Below are 16,917 nucleotides of genomic sequence, written 5' to 3' on the forward strand. Positions count from 1 at the left end.
TTCTTCCTGTAAGCTTACTGTTTCCTCTGGTTTCCTAGCTGCTCCATGAATGAGGCCATTTTCTGGTCTTGATAGCATCCTGGGACAGCTGCCCTATACTCAGAGGCATGAGTTGGAGTTCAGGTGTTGGCGGAGGCATATGGTTGTCTATAATGCCGGTTAAAGGATAGTTATAGGTATATAGATAGACCTGTGTCACGGCAATACAGCACAAGCAGGGACTCCACACACAGCGAGTAAATGAAAGAGGCTCAACATGGAATCACCTTTGGAAACATTCGGAACGACACATGTGCTGACTTGACCCTAGACCTCCTGAGTCCAAGTCTCTGGCGTGGGGCCTGAGCATCTCTGTATCTCCAAAGCTTCACAGGCAATTCTGATACCAGTCAGGGTGGAGATCATGTTCACGGTACTGTATTTGCTCCCTCACAAGGCCAGCCATTTCCTCTTATGAATGCATACTGCCCTTTTTACAATTCCGGGGCCACTTCTCACTGAACTCTAAATTATTATTTACAAAGGGTATTAGCATCCTTAAAAGACTCAGGTGCCACTAAGATTGTTCAAGGAGCCCATGAATTTAAAATACATAAGCAGTGCTCGCTTCAGCAGTGCATCTACTAAAATGGAAAGGATACAGAGAAGATTAGCATGGCCCCTGTGCAAGGATTACACACGAATTCATGAAGCATTGCTTATTTTTATAGAAAAAATCTTATGATTACCAAAGGGAAAGTGGGGGCGGCATAAATCGGGAGTATGGGATTAGCAGATGCATACTACCATATATAAAATAGATAAACAACGAGGATTTACCGTATATCACAGGGAACTATTGTTCAATATCTTGTAATAACCTATAATGGAAAAGAAATGAAAAAAGAAGACTATGCATATGTATAACTGAATCACTTTGCTGTACACCTGAAACTAACACAATGTTGTAAATCAGCTATACTTCAATTTTAAAAAAAACTTAGAGAAAAGAGAAATTTAAGAGACAAAGTGATGAAATGCAGCATGTGAGTCTTAATTAAAAGAAAGTGTAAAAAAATACAAATAAATGAAACAATCAGGGAGTTTGAAAAAAATACGTAAGCCACTTGAAGAGGAAACGTCATTATTTTGAAATAAGTTATACGAACTGTGTCAGGTTCTCTAACACACAAATATAGGAATAAAACTAAATTTTTCCCAGATTCATTTAAATGTATTTATTCTACATCTCATTTGTCAGTATTTCTTTAGTAACGATCTAAGTTAACTCATTCAGTGAACATTACCTTATTCAAGGCATCATGCTAGGTGCTGTGATACAATGATGGCATTTATTTAGATTCTTAAAAGATGATTCACTCATAGTATTGAGATGTGAAGGACTTATTCTCAGAAAAAATATCTGTTGCTCAAACATCTAAGTTTGATTCCAGCATGTACCAAGTAATGGCCCAGTGGTGGGAGACAGCCCTGGCCCAGGGTCCCAGCACTGGACTCAGTCCTCCGGAGCTGGTGTATCTGAGAGCCCACAGTACCACGTGGGCTATGGCCTTGGGAGATGACTTATTTCTGCAGCCAGGTAGCCAGGTCAAACCCAACTCGGTGGTGCAGGTGGACCTCCCCTGTCTTCAGCGGACACAGATAGTCCACCATGAGCCCTGTCTGGCCAGGTGGCTGTAGCGTGCCCCACTGTGATGCCGTCACACCTCATCATCCACAGCAATCTCAGGTGTAGGCCAGTAGCAGTTCAGTCTCTCCAGCCTTGCTCTTCATGGTAGGGTTTTCTTTCTCCAGAGCCAAAGACCGCGTACGTACGGTACCGCCAAGCACAGCCAACCTCTAAAACAACCCACCACTGGCATGCCCCGGCACACCCAACTCTGGGCTTCAGATCAGACTGTGGGAGGAAAACTTCTTTTCTGCCAACTTAGGTCTTAGTGGTCTGGGGTGGTGTGCGGGAGTGCAAATTAATTGACAGTAGAGTCACATGCATGCGGGGTACTCAGTAATCTGAGTAATTCACTGAACAGCCAAGAGTAAAGGCTTATATACCAGCTTAATAGTGGAAAGGAGGGAGAACTAGGGCTTCCAGGGGAAATAAATGGAGTGTATGGCAGCTTCTATAGAGTTTATTTATGCAATTTCTCATCACTGTGCTAATGGTCAGTCTCCTTCTTGGCTGGAAGCTCCTCAGAGAGAGGATTTATGGCATCTTCCTTCTCAGGAAGCTCTGCCTTTAGTCAGATAAGGGGAGCTCAGAAAAGGCTTCTTTCAGCATCTGGTGTATCTCAGATGTCTCCAGTTGAAAATAATCCTATGTCATTCTGTTGGGTCCCTTTAATAGTTTGGGAGTATTTGTTTAGGGAGCCTTGCTTATGGCTCCAGTTCTATGTCCGTAATACTACTTTCTCAGACCTTTCCACTTCCTTCATTCCTCAATCAAGCCTGTGGTGTGAAAGAGATGATTCAGGTCTTGCCAGACCTCAAGCCAGCATTCACATGACAGGTGGCAACTCTGACTCTCCGCATTGCTAAAGCTTCAGCCAGGCAAGTAGCTGGCCTGAAGCCCATGCCTTGTTCTCAAAAACCAGCTCAAAGATCTCAGTCTACTGTTCAATTTTGGCGAGTACATTAAAACTAAACCAGAAATGAACAGGCAATATTATATGATGGCAGTGTCACAACTCTTTGGATACCTGTAAACATAGAACTAACTGGGACCGCTCTGTGTGGGGAAAGCAGCTCTTCATGAGAAGATTATTCTAATACAGGAAAATAAGTGGTGCCTCTGCACAAAGACCAGGAGTCATCTAGAAACTACTGCATTGTGTTTACTATGTAGCAAGCCTTCAACTTTTACAAACGTCACTGACAGCAGTGCCAGGCCAGGGGTAAGTTCTCTTTTCAAGGGAGGGAGGGGGTGGGAGGTGAAAAATGGGACGAGCTGTAAGGTTGGGGCTGAGAGTTGATACATGTGGCCTGGAACCAGGAGGTGGGGTTTGCAGGAAACTGCTGATGAAGGTAATAGGAAATGTGTTTCTTGCCCTTGGTATCTCTGATATTCCTTTTGGTATCTTTTCCCCTTGCTGACCTTTTTTTAAATTTTTATTTTATATTGGAGTATAGTTGATTTACAACATTGTGTTAGTTTCAGGTGTATAGCAGAGCGATTCAGTTATACATATATATATATCTATTCTTTTTCAGATGCTTTTCCCATGTAGCTTATTACAGAGTATTGAGTAGACTTCCCTGTGCTATACAGTAGGTCCTTGTTGATTATCTATTTTATATATAGTAGTGTGTATATGTTAATCCCAACTTCCTAATTTTTGCCTCCCGCCCACCTTTCCCCTTTGGTAACCATAAGTTTATTTTCTAAGTCTGTGAGTCTGTTTCTGTTTTGTAAATAAGTTCATTTGTATCATTTTTTAGATTCCACGTAAAAGTGATATCATATGACATTTGTCTTCCTCTCTCTGACTTACTTCCCCTTGCTGACGTTTTCTTTCTGGCTCAGTGATGGGTGTTGTGCATTTTCTAGCTTGAATCACTTGGGCAAGTTACTTACCTTCTCTGTGCCTTTGATTCTTCATGGTTTTTTTTTTTTTTGCGCTACGTGGGCCTCTCACTGTTGTGGCCTCTCCCGCTGCGGAGCACAGGCTCCGGACACGCAGGCTCAGAGGCCATGGCTCACGGGCCCAGCCACTCCGCGGCATGTGGGATCTTCCCAGACTGGGACACGAACCCGTATCCCCTGCATCAGCAGGCGGACTCTCGACCACTGCGCCACCAGGGAAGCCCCTGATCCTTCATGTTTTAAATAGAGATAAAAATAGTGTTGACCTCATAGGACAGTCGTGAGAAATAAATGAAGACATGCAGAGTACTTAGAACCATACTCGGGACTTGTTGGGCCCTGAGTTCACCACTGTTATCCTTCGTCTTATGCCTCATGGCGATAGCAGCAGGATTAGTTCTAACCAGTTCTAGTTCTATTAATAGTGTCTGACTTGCTTATGCTCCTGCATATGTTTCCCTTGGTCCTGTGGAGGCTCCCAGACAATGGTTATTCAATGCACTTGTTCTGTGAGAAAGAGATGGAAAACTCTCAGTATATTTAAAGTTATCTCAGGCCTATTGCGATAAGGCATTTTCTCCAAAGCCCATTTTTCATTTTATTGCAGGCACAAATCTTTTTTTATGCAGATGCTTAAAATTTTTTTCCCAATAAAAAGCACTCCTTTCACGAAGACTTTCTATTGGGCCATCGTATCTCTATTCTTCTAAGAAGCCCACTGGCAAATAATGGAACAATGAGGGAAAGTGTTGGCAATAAAGAACTATCTGCAAATGACACAAGTAGCTGGAATCCCCACTACCTGTAATTATATTCGCCTGCACTTGTGCAGAGCTTGATAAAAAGAAAGAGCCTGTTTTGTTATTCCTTAATTTCAAGAGGAAACAACTGCTAAGAACTCTAGGCTTTAATGACCAAAACAAGCTTGCCTGAAACAGAGTCAGACACATGAACACAAAGTAGCAGATCAAATACACATTTTGTGACCCGGTGCACCCTTCAAGGGGTTCCATCCATGTCTCTCTTTGATATGCCATTGTCCCTGTACTGTCCAGATGGTGCAACAAAAAGGGCCATCTCACGGTGTCTCCAGTGAACCACAAAAAATCTCAGGTAAGGGCTTCCCTGGTGGTGCAGTGGTTGAGAGTCCGCCTGCCGATGCAGAGGACGCAGGTTCGTGCCCCGGTCCGGGAAGATCCCACATGCCGCGGAGTGGCTGGGCCCGTGAGCCATGGCCGCTGAGCCTGCACGTCTGGAGCCTGTGCTCTGCAACGGGAGAGGCCACAGCAGTGAGAGGTCCATGTGCTGCAAAAAAAAAAAAAAAAAAAAAAAATCTCAGGTAAAAAGTACATTTTTAGGCAAATCCTTTGAGATGAGGATTTGCCGGAAGGATTTGAGTGCAATATCCAGTGTAGTTGAATTCCTCCTTTGGTATTGAATCTGCTGTGCTTTATACCAAAGAGGAGCTCAGCCTCTTCCTACAGACATTGAAATTCATTTATTTCACTCATGGCACCATTTAAGCTGTTTTTTTTTTTTTCCTCTGAAACTTCTCTGATAAGCTTACCTCCACTTACAAAAACATCAAAGCCTGGAAAGAAACTATTAGACAAGAAACAAGAAAAACACCTTTAGTTTAAGCTTCAAATGAGACCAAATTGATTAGTCATCTGAGATTAAGTTGGCTTGGCAGTAAGCTTATAGCCAATCATGTTTATCACCCTGTTCCTATTCTAATTTCTCTTTTGAAACTTTCAGAAAACTGCCTACATTGAGTCATATGGTTAAGAGAGGCTGATTAAATCTAAAACCAAACTAGCTGTTGCCCTATTCGTGTCTTGTTTATTCTAAATAAGAAGAAAATAAACCAACTCATGGAAAAAAAGCATTGCAGGCACAGACCACAAGTAACAACTTGTTAATGAAAATGTAAGTGTTATTTAATAGTTTTATAGCATGTCTAATGAAGGGCAAAGGCAAAAGGCTTGTTAGGTCAAATGCCCTTCCCCACGTGAGTTTCGCGTGAGAAAAAGTGGTCCTTGATGGCGTCCAGTTCTGGTTCCCCCAAAATCTCATCAGAACAGCCTGTTGCTAGAACCAAGCTGAGTTTATTGTTCACCTCGGCAAGGAACATCACCACTCAATGGAGCTTTGTCAGTGTCTCAGGAGGGTGAGGTGACGTCAGATTTTGTTGAAGTTTGTTTTAAGGCGGGTCTTTCAATGCTGGGACTTGCCACAGTTCAGGACTGGTAGAAACGGGAATTCAAGGCATCATAGGGCACAAACCGTCTGTTGATGTGTTGTGGAAGACTTCATGGGTCTTTCCCAAAGTTTCTGTATCGAACAGTCAGGTTATTTTCCCGGGCAAGAGTCTCCTGGAATAGTAAGTGTCGTTCATGAGGACAGTGAGCTAATTAAGTGACGTTTGTGAAGACAGTCAGCCCGCACTTGGATCCTCCTTGGCCGAGTTGTGTGTGTGCAGGAAGTGTGCATGGGGAGTTGGGAGTTGGGGGCAGAGGGTTTCAGTTCTCCATGGCCTGAGAGGGCACATGCATCTCAAGAACTGCTCTGTTTCGTCGTGGACAGGTAGCCAGATGGTACTGAGGGGAAATAGAGGCGCAGGTGACGTAAAGCTGTTGATTATTCAAAATTCATTTTCATTGAACTTTAACAGCATTTGGGCTCCAGTGTCCCTACCTCTCCAGCCACACTCAGTTACTCCCTCCCAAGTAGGCGTGGAAAGTGTGACAGGGTCTCTACTCTCAGGGACTGGGTCATTCAGCTAGAGACTGAGCCCTGGCCCAAGAGACCAACCTTATGTATTTATTCACATACATTCAGGTAACAGTGCACACTTTAAGTACTGTGGGAGTTCATAGAAAATAAACATAATGGGATGACAAGGCTTATTAAATGCACGGGTTTCAACTGTGAAGAAAGCATAAACAAAAATTGAGTACGTTTAATGTAAAATTTAAAGTTTATTCTCAGTTGCGTTAGAACATAGGTCTGATCATGTCACTCCTGTTTGCCTTTTGAATGAGTCCTAGGCCAACAAAATCTCCGACTGTCAATCAGTATTTGTTGAATGAACAATTGGTATTCATGCTTTAAGTTCGTAGAGAACAGATATTACAGAATCTGTAGCTAAAAAAAAAAAACTAGTTCTATAAAAACAGAGGGAAATTCTCAATTCTCATAACAAATCTCTTGCAAGTCTGACTTTCCAGCATTAGAACATTTTCATATATCCTGCAGAGTAATTTATTAGTGTCAAAGGTCTGGATTTTTCTATTTCTCCCTTTTTTTTTCCTGCTAGAGGTAGACATGCCAAGAGAAGTTCCAAATGCACAAGATGGAATGGGTGATTCACGGTGGCTGAAGCGCCTGTCCATCAGGGCCCAGGTTCTTGTCAGTTCATCTCCACTCCCTACCATGATGAGTGAAGTTAGCCACGGAGTTGCGTGTCCATTTTTCACAGGCTCCTTGTCTTGGCCGAGTTGTTGTATGGCCGATTGCATGTCTCTCATCCAGAATTCTCTTCAGTTTCAATTTGCTCTTGTATCCCTCTGCATGTTCTACATCTATCCCAGGGATGGTAGCATTTTTTAATAAAGAGCCTCCTTTGGAATTCCCCAGTTGTCCAGTGGTTAGGACTCCGTGCTTTCACTGCTGAGGGCCCGGTTCAATCCCTGGTCAGGGAACTAAGATCCCACAAGCCAAGAAAAAAAAAAAAAAGAGTCTCCTTGAGACCCTTGGGAAGGAAAGCAGCTGGGAACAGGCATTTTCCGAAAGAATGCACACCCACTCACGATGGACGGGTGGGTAGTATAGAAATGAACAAAGACCATCCGAAGCTTCTGTCTCTTCTGAGCCTCCTGTAGCAGGGGAGTTGGCCACCATCACTTGTGTGTTTGGCAGAGACTCATAGGCAGGCAGGGGAGTGGGAAAACTTCGTAGTGGAGGAAAGAGGAGGCTTCCACTGGGCCCTGATGTGAGGCTGTTGGCCTGGGGAAGCTGGGGGAGGGCTAAGGAGAAGCAGACCATCCTATGTGATGGTTAGGGGCGCATGTTTGCCTTTCTCTGGTTGGTTTTCAGTTGGTCTCCAAATTAGGGAAGCTGCCAGTTATTAATCAAGTCCTAGGCATTTGGGGACAATTGTTACAGTTATTGTTTAGCTTCCTGGATTGTCACTGGAGGTAATGTGACTTTCCTGATAAGTCTGCCTTAGAGCAGGCTGGCTTCCTGTGTTTATTGTATAAGGGGCTGGTTTCCTGGGCAGGTTGCTGCAGGTTTTGGCTCAAAGTTCTATTTTTATACATGGTCTGGCCACTGCCCATTTGTATATTCCATCTCCCAGTGGGGATATGTGTGAAAGTTATAATGTAACAGAGCTCTGATTTTTAAAAATACTTTTATTTTCAAATTGTATTTACTTACAGTTGTAATAAAACTAAATGTAAAGTCACAGCAAGACCCTTTTTGACCCACCTCCTAGGGAAATGGAAATAAAAACAAAAATAAACAAACGGGACCTAATGAAACATAAAAACTTTTGCACAGCAAAGGAAACCATAAACAAGATGAAAAGACAACCCTCAGAATGGGAGAAAATATTTGCCAGCAAAGCAACTGACAAAGGATTAATCTCCAAAATATACAAGCAGCTCATGCAGCTCAATATCAAAAAAATAGACAACCCGATCCAAAAATGGGCAGAAGATCTAAATAGACATTTCTCCAAAGAAGATATACAGATTGCCAACAAACACATGAAAGAATGCTCAACATCACTGATCATTAGAGAAATGCAAATCAGAACTACAATGAGGTATCACCTCACACCAGTCAGAATGGCCATCATCAAAAAATCTAGAAACAATAATTGCTGGAGAGGGTGTGGAGAAATGAGAACCCTCTTGCACTGCTGGTGGTAATGTAAACTGATACAGCCACTATGGAGAACAGTATGAGGTTCCTTAAAAAACTAAAACTAGAACTACCATATGACCCAGCAATCCCACTACTGGGCATATACCCTGAGAAAACCATAATTCAAAAAGAGTCACGTACCACAATGTTCATTGCAGCACTATTTACAATAGCCAGGACATGGAAGCAACCTGAGTGTCCATCAACAGATGAATGGATAAAGAAGATGTGGCACATATATACAATGGAATATTACTCAGCCATAAAAAGAAACGAAATTGAGTTATTTCTAGTGAGGTGGATGGACCTAGAGTCTGTCATACAGAGTGAAGTAAGTCAGAAAGAGAAAAACAAATACCGTATGCTACCACATATATATGGAATCTAAAAAAATAAATGGTTCTGATGAACCTAGGGGCAGGACAGGAATAAAGACGCAGACATAGAGAATGGACTTGAGTACACAGTGAGGGGGAAGGGTAAGCTGGGACTAAATGAGAGAGTGGCATGGACATATATACACTACCAAATGTAAAATAGATAGCTAGTGGGAAGCAGCTGCATAGCACAGGGAGATCAGCTTGGTGCTCTGTGATCACCTAGAGTGGGGGCATAGGGAGGGTGGGAGAGAGACACAAGATGGAGGGGATATGGGGATATATGTATACGTATAGCTGATTCACTTTGTTATACAGCAGCAGCCAACACAACAATGTATAGTAATGAAACTCCAATAAAGATGTTAAAAAAAAAAAAAAACTAAACCTAACCAGGTAATTTGGAGTAAGTTATCTACCATAGGTTTTTCTCTCCCTTCAGTATTAAATAGATAGACCAGTCTGTAGCAGTGCGCACTAATTAATTGTAAAAAAAAATGTAAGAACCAGGGTGTTAGTCAATGACAAAGATTTAACATAATTTGTTGTGTCCTTGGATCTATTTTCCATTGGGACCTGAGTTGGTGGATACCCCTGAGTGTGTTTCTTGCAAAGAAGTGTTCATGAATTCTTGGTCTAAAGGTCTAGGGACCAGCAGACCTGGATGAAGAAAGAGGAAGGAAATATATGGCTTGAAAGAGAAAAGAAATATATCAGAGATTGGTAGAGACGGAAGAAAAAAAGCCTTCAGTTAAAACTCGACCAGCTAAGAACACACACAATTCAATTGTCTAAACCACTTAAAAAACAAATTGCTGGGACTTCCCTGGTGGTGCTGTGGTTAAGAATCCACCTGCCAATGCAGGGGACATGGGTTCGAGCCCTGGTCTGGGAAGATCCTACATGCTGTGGAGCAACTAAGCCTGTGCACCACAACTCCTGAGCCCACATGCCACAACTACTGAAGCCGGCATGCCTAGAGCCCGTGCTCCGCAACAAGAGAAGCCACCACAATGGGAAGCCCGCACACCACAACGAAGAGTAGCCCCCGCTCACCACAACTAGAGAATGCCCAAGCACAGCAACGAAGACCCAACACAGCCAAACAATAAATAAATTAATTAATTTTTTAAAAAATTGCTAAGAAGAGATTATTGAAAAGGTGCTTTATGGAACTCGTTAGATTCTTTCATTGAAAATTTTTTGGGCCGTACTATGAACCTGGCACTGGAAATATCTCCACTATTATTTGCTAACTATAGTCTATAATCACACGGAGGAAAACACTATATATTTTCACTAAGACAGTGAATAGCTTGTGGCTTCCAAATTTACTATTGAAAAGAAATGACTAACTATCAGGAGAGATAAAATGTGAGATAATTCCTGCTTAAGGAAAAAACACTCTTTATGTTACTTTTGCACAAGTGGTATTGAAACCAATTATTTATAGAACACACACCATGCACAGGGGACTGGGTCAGGTGTCTGGAAAATGGAAAGTATTTCCAGAGTTGAAAGAATTTCGGGAAGCCTCGTAGATAAGGATGGATGCATACATCTGCAATGCAATGGTAGATAGTAAATGTGCCTCCTGAATGGTATAAACTCAAGGGCTCCCTGGGGTCTTCTCTGAGAGGGTGCTATTTCCTTGCAGCTGGTGAGCAAGGAAGTTATCACAACACATTTGACAAGTCTTACATTTTCATTTTTCAGGTTGAAAGTTAGTACAACGTCCATGCCAATGCATGTTTAGACATTTATTTTTCTTATATTACACTCTGCAGACAAGTGAGAGAGGAAATTTGACAAGCAATTTGTGTTCTGTCAGTTACACCAAATCACATCCCTCGTCTGCCCCTCTAATCGCACAAAGCCCATAAGGCGTGAAGTTCCAGGGTCACTGAGAAGTATGGAAAGGACACAAGGAGATGTCAGCAAAAAGAATCTTCCCATCAGCAACTTGATATGACTGTCCCGTGACTTTCAGAAAGTGACTTACCTTCGCCCACTTCTAGTAGTTACCTGGTGTTATGAGGTGAATATTTGTGTCCTCCCAGAATCCATACAGTGAAACCTTAACCCCCAATGTGATGGTATTCAGAGTTGGGACCTTTAGGAGGTGATTATGTTTGGATGAGTTCATGAGGGTGAGACCCTCCTGATGGGATTAGTGCCCTTATGAGAAGAGGATGCGCATGTACCGAGGAAAGGCCATGTGAGCACACAGAGAAAGTGCTGTCTACAAGCCTGGAACACCAGGCACCCGATCTACCAGAACCTTGATCTTGGACTCTCCATCCTCAACTTCTGTGAGAAACAAATATCTATTGTCTAAGCCACCCAATCTGTGTTATTTTGGTACAGCAGCCCAAGATGACAAAGACCCTGTCTCTCCTCACTGTGAATCTCTAGAGCAGTGACTCTCAGAAAGGCGCAATTTTCCCCCCAGGGGATATTTGGCAAAGTCTGGAGACATTTTTTTCTTGGTATAGTGGGTTTGCTACTGGCATCTGGTGTGTAGAGGCCAGGGATGGTGCTGGCCATCCAGCATACAGGACTGCCCTGCCACAGAAAAGCATGTTCTAGCCCAAAATAGCAATAGTGCCGAAACTGAGGAAATTAGCTCCAAATTCGGTACAGACATCTCCCGAGAAGCCCTGGAAACCTGACATCTCTCCCCAACAGCATTATTAACTCCTGTCTTTTTCTGATAATTCCGAAAACCACCACGACTAGGAAACCCATCAAAACACTACTCTTGGAGCCAGATGCCATTAGCTGGAATGTGACCCCTTACAAATGATTGAGCTGGGCCCTCTCATCCGTTCTTGAGTCAGCACACCTTCCTCTCCCTGTGGGCTCACCCTGCGAGCTGTGCAGAGTGAGGTCTTCCAGCAGCTCAAGTGTATATGATGGGCATCCATGGGGCAAGTGATGACACCAAGAGAGAACAATCCAGAAGCACTTCTGTGGCTAGTTTTCTTCAAACCATTTCTCTCACTCTGCATAGACCCTTTTGGTTTCCCAGGCAACTAAATGCATTACCGAAAAATATATACGCATGCAAGATTTGTATGGTAAAAATAAAACAACATAACGTTAAATTTAGGACTAACATTTGAGATCATTCAGATCTCTGAAAGCAACTCCCTTCACTTGGGGAATAGCTTATGCTTCAGTTTTAAGTACTACCTTGGGATGCCTGACAGGTGTTTGCATTGGTTGGGGTTCGGTGGGTTCTGCTTTTTTAGTTCCTGGCTACCATTTAGGCAGAGAGATTGGAAGGTACGTCATTCAGTGCAGTGTTTGTGGAATGCCTGCCTTGATCCAGGCCAGTCCCAAGTACCAGAAGCTCAGGTGTTAAGTGCCTCAAGGACATGACTGAGGTGAACAGACCCTCACATTCTGCTGGAGATAGGCCTGGATTGGAGGGTGGGCACGAGCCAAAGCATCTTCGGGAGAAGGGGATATAGAAGCAGCCTCCTAAATGATGTGACCCCCCCAGCTGAACCCGGACAAGTCAGAAGAAGCCAGACAAAAGAGCAAACAATGGAGGAAGCAAGAACAACAGGAGTTAGACCCCAGTGACCCAACTCCTGTGCATAATTCACAAACCTACAACCAGGGCCACGTGGTGGGAGGAGAGAGCTCCCGAGACCCGCAGGGGTTCTGTTTGCCTGTCCCAGAGAGCGTGTGTTTCATCTGGTAAGCGAGGGGCTGCCCTGGATGTGGTCAGAGGATGGTGACACACACTGGCTCGTGCTTCCCAGTTTAATTCTGCTGGGATGAAAATCTGACCAATTTGCGTATGTTCGGACATATGCAGCCCCATTCCGTGGTATCAAGCGACGGGATAGATTGACTTTCCTGTTCTTATTGACCTCCCAATGAACAAAGTCACAGTGTTGAAGTAAGCATCCCAAATTCCCCATCCTCCTAACTCCACTCACATTCTGTCCCTCCCTCAGGTAGACAAGAAACCCCTTGGTGGATAATGGCCTTTTTTTTTTTTTTCCTGGAGCAAGTCCCCAGCTTTATTTCTACCTTTTCCCAAGACAGCTGAGGGACCTGGTCCCACTGGGACGGGCACGGCCTCCTGCTTCCCTTCTACCCCAAGGGGGCCCCGAGAACAGCACCACTGCAGGGCTCCCAGCTTGCTCACTGGCATCCCTGGGGACTTTCTTTGCCGTGAGAACAGCCCTCACCGGGTAGGCCAGGAGCTTATGAGGAGTGGGCTTGGCTGAAGGCAGAGCAGCAGGGGGCCTACAGCCCCTTCCCACCTTCCGGGGCCTCCTCGGGCCAAGTCCCCAGGAGGGGCAGGGGCGTGGGGTGGATGTCAGATACAAACAAGCTTCCTGGCAACAGCAACGCAGGGTGACAACAGCTTTGAGTCTTGACTTCAGGTCGCTCACGTTCTTGCCGAGTTTCCCAGCACAAGGCCTTTTACATGGAACAAAACCAAAAAGCATTTTTTTTATCATTGCCGTTGGTGGTAAACTGTATGTGCTGAGACTTATTTCCCGTGTTCCTTCAGAACAAATGTCCCAGCCCCTTCCTGGGCCGTCACCTCCCGGAAGGGTGGAGGTGTGCCCTGGCACTTTCCCCTGCTCTGCAGCATGCAGAGCTGTGTGTGGGAATCATCTTTCATTTCCAAGATAAAGAGACTTTACGGTCACTGATTTCCCGGAGAGAACCATGGCCTTCTCCAGGTATTCACCATGATAAAATCTATTAAAGCCCTGAAATTCACAAGGAGACTCAGTTGAGAGGAGTAACATAGGACAGAATTTAAACTTGATTTTCTGTTCCCAGTAAAGCAGGAGATTATCCCCATGGAGACACCTGGGCGACTTTCTGTTGCTGTTCAGGACTTCCTGTTGCTGTTCAGAAACTGGTCTGCTTGTCTTCGTGTCCTGAGTTGGGACTGTGTGTTGTTGACTCTGGGGAACACGGAGCGAGTTCTCCTTCTAACAGAGTAAGATGAAGCAGAATCTAGTGGTAATGACAGTGACGATCACAGCTGGGGTTGTGGGCTGAATCATCATTTTTATTTAAGTAAGTCATGTTTATTTGATTTTGCTTATCTTGTCTCCACACTAATCTTAGGGACCTAGAAGGTGGGGAGGTCATTCAAGGGATTTCCAAGTGTGCTAGAAGTGGAATGACAGATTATGTGGGGTCACATGTGACGGAGGATATGAGAATATTTGTCAAATGAAACGAAAGATAGCTAACTGTTGTCTGTGGTCTCCTCTTCAAAGGAGCTGCTCTAAACATGGGCCTAAATCCAAATGTGGCCCAGTATATTCACTTGCTTCGGCTGCTATAACAAAGTACCACTAACTGGGTGGATTAAACAATAGATATTTATTTTCTCAGGGTTCTGGAGGCAAGAAGGTTTCGGCAGGGCTGGTTCCTTCTGAGGCTGGGTGGGAAAATGTGTCCCATGTGTCTCCCCTAGTTTCTGGCATTTGCTGGCCATCTTTTGTGTTCTTTGGCTTATAGAAGCATCACCTCGATCTCTGTCTTCATCTTTACTTGATGTTCTCCCTGTATACGTATGTCCGTCTCCAAATTTCTCCTTTTTATAAGGACATCACTCATACTAGATTAGGGACCTACCTTATTCCCATATGACCTTATCCTAAAAAGTAACATCTGCAACGACTTTGTTTCCAAATAAGACCGCATTCTGGAATAATGGGGCCTATAGGACTTCAATGTATGAATGGGGAGGCGAGGGGAGATACCCAGTTCCACCTGTGAACAGTAGCATTCCCGTTTCCACCCTATTTCACCCAAAGTAGCCCCATCAGCTGCTAAGCAGGCAGCCACTCTGCCCTTCACCACAGGATGGGGGTCAGCCACTTAATTTTACTGGTTAGAACCAGCAAGGATGGCAGTCCTGAGTCTCCAACTAAAGAAGGAAGGAAAGAAGAGAAGACGGAAAGCCCTTCCGACACCTGGATTTCAGACTTGTGGCACTAAGAACTGTGAGAAAATAAATTTCTGATAGAAATAGATTTCTAACACCCTGAGTATCACCAACAGTGGCTAAGGGGACACCTCCCTGAAGTTCCAAAGTCCTCTCCAGCTTTGCTCTGGCCTGAGTTCCTTGATGAAGAACAGAACCACCAGATGGTTCTGTGCTGATTCCCAAGTCATGGTTGCCCTTCCTTGAACCTGGCTATTTATTCTAGTCCCCACCCACCTCTCGCCTCCTGTACTTGACCTTTGCAATTTGTCACTGGAAGGAAAGTAGTTTCTGCGAGACCTCCAGGCAGCTGGTGGAACTATGCTAGCCCTAACTAGCACCACTGAATCTTCACTCCTTCAAAGAAGCTAATGGCCCATACATTCTAGGAAGCATATACGCCAAGTCTCTATTGACTTTGAAAATAAGGTAGCAGAGACTGTTCATACTGGATTATAAGATGTACATAGAAAAACTTTTCTGTAACTTGAAGACTCCTAATTGTTTTTGATTGGTGCTTGGCTTGGATTTGTATGCATTGTTTTGGTTTGTTTCGACGGTGCTGACCACAATCACTGCATTATCATAATTAAGTTGTTTGTACACCAGAGTTCAGGCTCTTCGGTGATCCTTTTAGTCACGCCAAATCAGCTTGACACAGTGCCGGGGCAAAACCTGCAGTGTCCGTTCTAGAAGTTGACGCTGCTAAAAAAGTCATCCTTACCAAAGGAATGGCCCTCTCATCACCACACCTCACTGCCATGAGGGCAGACAGCCAGGAAAATCAGATTTCTGAAGATGAATGCATACTTCAAGTTTTAAAAAACTGCAGCTGTTTAGATAAGAAAACTCAGACACCAGCCGCTTTGCTGGGCTTTAGGGCAACTGATCTGCAGAAACCCTGTGTCTAATATTTTCCTGCCTTTTTTAATCTTCCCTACAATCTCTTCCATTCACCGTATCTTCCTCCTTTGCTACAAGTGAAATCCCATTACAATAAAGAAATTGCCAAAGGACTATCCAGTTTTTTTCCTTTTCCTAGAGTTTTGCAGTATTAAGTGTTGCTTGTAATAAATGTGTCATCAGCTGGGCCCAGATCTAATATTTAGTCATTTTGATTGAGTGGGATTAGTGGAAATAATCTTTGGTCTATGTTTGGTCCTCTAGGATCATTTTTTGCTTCTGCCTTTATTCTCTTTTATTCTTTTATTGTTTATCTTCATGCTTTATCTTTTTTCTATTTATCACCTTATGGAGAGTCCATATAATTGTAATAGTTGTTGATGTTTTTTTTTTTAGTATAGCACAAACACACCAAAGTTTTAAACTCATCAAAGTATAAATACTTTAAGTTTTAGTTGTACACACGGAGCATAAGCCTACAATATAAACACTGGAATTCTCGATACATTAATAATGCCAGCAATTCCATACAAAACGTCCACTGTGGTTAATTAATAAAGAAACGGGCAATATTGTATAGCCCAATACATTTTTACATTCATAGGAGGATTGTTTTCACTAGCTAGGGAATTTGGAGAAATATCTAAAACATGACCACTTTTTATTAAAATAATTTAACATTATCTTTGGGTTCCAATAATGAACCCAAAATTGAAATTGGAATTCTGTCTACTATAAAACTATAAAATACACCACATTTCTTTACTCTGAAAAAAATTTTTAAATACAGGCAGAAACTAAAAAAAATAAGCTTTGACCTAGACATTTAGTTTTATAAACAAATTTTGTTAAAAATCTATCTCAAAGTGAGGACAAATAAAGAGAAGTGTTTTTTTTTTCAGAGTTGCTAAAACTGTTTATTTTCAACCCAAAATTACTAGATATGCAACAGAGTGATGTGTCTCATTCACAGGGAAAAAGGCAGTCAATAAAACCCGACTCGTAATGGGCCACATGCTGTGTTCAGCAATGACTTTAGAGAGGCTACTATAAAGAGAAGTTTTTTTTTTAAAGAAAAGGTATTTTTACTGTTGTTGGTAGGGGCTGCTCTAAATCATCTTATACCCATGGAAGGAGATTATCTCCTA

General features: G+C 43.2%; 1 protein-coding gene and 1 non-coding gene across 3 annotated transcripts in view; both read left to right on the forward strand.

Annotated features, from left to right (window-relative positions):
- The window catches only part of CTNND2 (catenin delta 2), a 944,584-nt gene that overhangs the window by 858,913 nt on the left and 68,754 nt on the right, over positions 1–16,917 (forward strand). The window lies entirely within an intron of this gene.
- Positions 600–706, forward strand: LOC116752358. The gene has a single exon (XR_004349444.1). It is a non-coding gene; the product is annotated as a U6 spliceosomal RNA (small nuclear RNA).

Source organism: Phocoena sinus, chromosome 3 (genome assembly GCF_008692025.1).
Source record: "Phocoena sinus isolate mPhoSin1 chromosome 3, mPhoSin1.pri, whole genome shotgun sequence".
Classification (NCBI taxonomy): Eukaryota; Metazoa; Chordata; class Mammalia; order Artiodactyla; family Phocoenidae; genus Phocoena; species Phocoena sinus.